This window comes from Elephantulus edwardii, unplaced genomic scaffold (genome assembly GCF_000299155.1).
Source record: "Elephantulus edwardii isolate Elephantulus edwardi_28Jun2011 unplaced genomic scaffold, EleEdw1.0 scaffold00306, whole genome shotgun sequence".
Classification (NCBI taxonomy): Eukaryota; Metazoa; Chordata; class Mammalia; order Macroscelidea; family Macroscelididae; genus Elephantulus; species Elephantulus edwardii.
This window is the reverse complement of record NW_006400056.1, coordinates 1,890,340-1,895,834: the sequence shown is the minus strand read 5'-3', so window position 1 is coordinate 1,895,834 and position 5,495 is coordinate 1,890,340.

Genomic DNA, 5,495 nt, shown 5'->3' with positions numbered 1-5,495 from the left:
ATCCTAGCCTCCAAGAAGAATCTTGGTTTCACCCTTTCTAAGACAGACCTATTTGTTTCCTTGGTGATCCATGGTGTATGTTCAAGACTCCTCTCCAGCACTGTAACTCAAAAGCATCAGTTCTTCTTCTGTCACCCTTAGTCATTGTCCAGCTCTCTGATGCATAGTAAGTAATTGTGAAGACTATGGCCTGGATCAAGTGCACCTTAGTTTCTAGACTGGAATCATTGCTTCTCAGTACTCTGGAAAAGGCCCTGATAGCAGATTTACCTAATGTAATTCGTCTTTTGATTTGCTGACTACTAGTGCCAAGAGTGTTACTTGTGGCTACTGGTGCCAAGAGTGTTACTTGTGGAGCTGAGCAAACTATAATTGTTAACAGGCTTAATCTCTTCTCCATCTATTATGGTGCTGCCAGTTGGCCCGGTGGTGAGAAACTTTGTCTTCTTGAGGTTGAGTTTCAATCCATATTGGAGGCTGCAGTCCATGACCTTCTGCCACAAATGCTTTAGGTCTTCCTTAGTTTCAGGAAGCAAGGTTGTGTCTTCTGCATATTTTTTGACAAGTCTTCCACAAATTCTAATGCCACATTCCTCCTCATAAAGCCCAGCCTCCCCAATAATCTGTTCTACATATATATTGAAAAGGTACGGAGACAGGACACATATTCCCTTCCTGATTTTGAACCATGTAGTATTTCCCTGCTTTATTCTGAGGACTGCTTCCTGGCCCAAGTATAGGTTTCACATCAAGTATTCTGGGATTCCCATTTTCCTCAAGGTTAACCACAATTTGTTGTGATCCACAGTCAAAGGCCTTTGCACAGTCAATGAAACACAGAAAGATATCCCTCTAGCACACTTTGCTTTCTGCCAGGATCTGTCTGACATTGGCAATAATGTCCCTAGTGCCACGGCCTCTTCTAAACACGGCTTGCCAATTTTCCTTATAACATGGCCAAACCTTGAAAACATCATGCTGAGTGAAATGTCAATCACAACAGACAAATATTATATGATCTCACTTACATGAAGTAACAGGAATAGGAAAATATATGGAAAGCAAATTTTATTAAAGATTTTCAGGAGAGGAAGGAAAGAGACAGGGGTCATTCTTTAGAAACAGTATGTCTGTTTACGGTCTCTGACAAGATAGCAGACGAGGCAGATGGCTACAAACCCTCTACAACAAAGGCACCAAAAAAACAAAGAACAGATATGGATAATAATCTCAGAACCCAGAGTTTCAAAGGAAATTACAGTCATTCAAACACGAATTGAAGGAAGAAACTAAATGAAAATAAAAGGATATTGTGAATTTTGAGCACAACTTAAACAGTGCAGCCATTTTCAACTTTTCCAAGATTTGATTGAGCACCAAACTGCAACCTGTATCCACACCATCAGCAGACTGACCACAAGAAAGGTGTTATAACCTCTTTGTACCCCAAGCCCTCCCGAAGATCAGGGGAGCGGTCCTCCCTGGTGGGGAGTGGTGGGAAACGATCACTAGAGTCCCAGCTCAGCTGCACATGATGCTGGACTTTTGCCATTGTGTATCTGGCACTGAAGGCAACATAGTTCCACATTCACAAATGTGTTCTCCACCTCTAGGAGGCAGTTCTCCACCTCTAGGAGGCTACAGGGTATGCTGGCCTGGAGAAGATAACGATGCCTCGCCTGCAGCCAGATCCTAGACTGCTAGGGAAGGATGCCTAACATGCAGCCAGTTTCTGGATTGACAGGAGTACTATATCTGACTGAAGCCTTTGCCTCTGACTTGGAAGTCACAAGCATTCAGTGTCTAGTGCACACCATGCCTATATTTGAAGCAGCACATTCCTGGCCTTTTGGGCCTAGAGGAGTACACCATCCTGGAATATCTCTGGGCTGTCAGTGACTGTCTCTGGCAGTCTCTCCTTAATTTTGTCATGTAGATGTAGCTTCTACAAACTAGAGGTCTGTGTATGAGGCGTGGGGTAGTGTGCCATCTGAAGTCCTGCCTATTACTAATCTGGCATCTTTGTGCTCAGGCTCCAAGTGCACACCATTCTGTGCATGGTGTCCTTTTTGTACCTTTTCATGCCAGCAGAGTGAGCCATCTCTTGACTATGAGTACCCTACCTCCACTTATTCCCTAGACAGAGGCAGTAATCCTAGGCAGGTGGATTGCCCTATGCACATCTAAAGCCAGCAAAAACTCCACCACAGAGTAAGTGCCTCACTCTGTGACAAACTATGTTGACAAAGGTCCTTACCCATGGCCGAACACCACATCCCAAGGCCTTAACAGTGCCCTCAGTGATACCACAGAAAAACAGAAACTCTGAATAGACGGGGTATTTCAATCATAACCTTTTGTTGGACAAGTAAAAAAATCATTCTAAACAAGATATATTGTCCCCATCTACTATGTCAGTGGTAAGAGAACCAAAAAGTACCCAGCAAACTACTGCCATAACCAAAGTTCCTCCTTTTTAATCTTATTCTTTTTTTAATTTTTTAAAATTTTTTTATTGTATTATTTTTACATGTGCCATCAAATCAGATCTGACTGGTACAGGAGGAGATTGCCCCCTCCTTCTCCAGCAGAGCATCTGGTGGATTTGAACTGCAAACCTTTGGGATTGCAGTGCAGCGTCTTGCCACTAGGCCACCAGAGCTCCCTTACCTTATTCTTTTTTTAAGAAAATTCTTTTAAATGGATTTGCTTACAAAGTTAGTTTACATTGTATTTCATACAATTCCTTTCTCCTTTTTTTGCTTTTAAAAATTTTTCTACTATTCTATTTACAAAATTTGAATACATAATTGAACAAATTCTTTCAATTTCCCTCACACCCCACCCATCAATTGGGTAACTCAATGATTAATCCTCCCTCCCCTTGCACATCCACATCTCTCTGCTTCCAACCTCTCTTACCCCTCTTGGATCCTTACTACTCGTTCTACAATAATGGTTTTATACAATATTTATTCTGTGATCTTGGATCCTTAATATTCATTCTACAATAATGGTTTTATACAATATTTATCCTTGTGGGACTGAGTTAATTCACTCAGCATAATACTCTCCAGTCCTTCCCAAGTTAGGTAATAATTTACAAAGTCATTGCTTCTACATGCTGCATAGTATTACATTGTGTGAACTTACCATAATTTTTCAATCCATTTGTTTGTGGTTGGACATCTGGGCTGCAATGGTGAATAAAGAGACTGCCAAATACAAGCAGAAATGCACAATCTAAAGAGGATAAAATTGATGCCTGGGATCTTCAAAAGACTAAATCCCTGCGCACATCAAAAACTTTTTCCAACAGGGTGAAAAGAAAACCTACAGACGGGGAACAAACATTTGATAATACCATCTCAGACAAGAGTTTGTTGGTTTTTCCCCTCTTTGTTGTTTATTATTATTATTATTCTATTAATTTTAATAAAACTTTACAGAGACTTTGCATTTCCATTCATTCATTGTTGGACTTTTCTCCCTGCTCACCCCTCTCCCCACAGTTCACTCTTCTCTTTGAAAAGTAAAAGAAAAATTATTTTCTTGTTTTACAATCCCTCCCCCCAGGTCCACTCCATTATGCAGCCTTCGCTCTGGACTCCTGTCATGACAATATTACCTAATCTCATACCCCTTGTAAACAGTTTTCTCCCTCATGTGTTTCCATGCAGTATACTTATTTATCCCATCTTTCTCAGTCTCCCCCAACCCCGATATCAGTCCTGTTTTACAACAGTGGCACTATGTGATATTTGTCCTTTTGTGACTGAGATATTTCACTCAGCATAATATCCTCCAAAGTCACCCATTTTGAATAATATTGCATGAGTTCCTTGTTTTTCAATGCAGCATAGTATTCCATGTGTGAATATACCACAGCTTCTCTATCCATTCATTTGTTGATGGGCACTTGGGTTGTTTCCAACTCTTTGCTATTGTGAACAAAGCCACAATAAACATGGTTGTGCATAGATCTGCTTGGAGGGCACAGACAAGAGTTTTATAACAAAAGTTTATAGAATACTCCTGGGACTCCACAAGAAAAAGACTGATAGCCCAACTACAAAATGGGCAAAAGACACAGAAAGAATTTTCACAGAGGAAGATATTTGAATAGCAAACAGACACATGTAGAAATGTTCCAAAGCACTGGCAACAAGAGAGATGCAAATCAAAACCACAATGAGGTACGATCTCACTCCAGTAACAGTGACAAAGTTTAACAGGGCAGCAAGCAATAAATGTTGTAGAGGACTTGGTGAGAAAGGAACTCTTATACATTATTGGTGGGACTGTAAAATGGTATAACCATTCTGGATACATTGTTGGTGGGATTGTAGAATGGTACAACCACTCTGGAAGGCAATTTGGCACTTCCTCAAAAAAGCTGAACATAGAAATTCCGTATGACCCAGCTATTCCACTACTTGGAATATATCCTGAGAAAATGAAAACTGAGGCACAAACTGAGATTTGTACATTAATATTCATAGCAGCATTATTATTCCTTTCTGATATTTATTTTTTCCACTGTCTCTTCTTTTCTTTTTATCCTTGACTATCACTTCTCTTTTGCCTTTCTATTATGTTTATCATCTCTTTTGTACTCTCAGTTTGAGCTTTTCTTTTTTATTTTTCACTCTCGGTTTTTTGAGGTGTCCTCTCCTTTTTCTTTATGCCTCTTGACAGCAAACAGCACAAAACAGCCAAACATACACACTTTCTGCAACTTCATCCATTGGACAAGAGTAAAGATCAGCCATAGCCTCACATGACTGATAAAAGACTATAATGAACACCAGTCATTGTTTGCCCTCAACTGCTCTACGTGAAGAGTAAACAGAGAACTGCACACAAACCTCTATCCTATATCATTCTAAGAGACAGAAAATGGAAGGTTAAAAAATTACCAAACTAGCAAGACGAACATCATACTTGCATTACTTAATCATATATCAAAACAAAAGAATACAAAGACAACACCACTGCAGTATTTTGAAGGCAACACATAACTTCAAGCCACATGCAAAACATCCAGGACAAAATGTCACAAAAGTGATCAAAAACTTTCAAAAGAATGCTATTGGCACTTCATGATAAGGAATGATATTTAACTGTCTTCAATTAAATGAGAAAAGGTCAAGGGGGAAAAAAATAAAACACTTTAGAAGAATTTTTTTAAGGTGAAAGCAAATATAGTTGTATTGGAAAAAAATACATCCCATAGAGGAAGACAGATCATTTCTTTGAAGTAGAGAAGTTGAGAATGACCTAGAAGAATTTAAAAGGAAAAAGTAAAAAGGCAATTAAAAACCAAATTGACAATGTTGTTGTTGTTATGTGCCGTCGAGTCGCTTGCGACTCATAGCGACCCTATAGACAACAGCCCTAAACTCTGCTCTGTCCTGTGCCAATCGCACTGTCTCTGACACTCCCATCCCAATTATCCCAGTCACTGAATCAGTCCACTTCATAGAGGGCCTTCC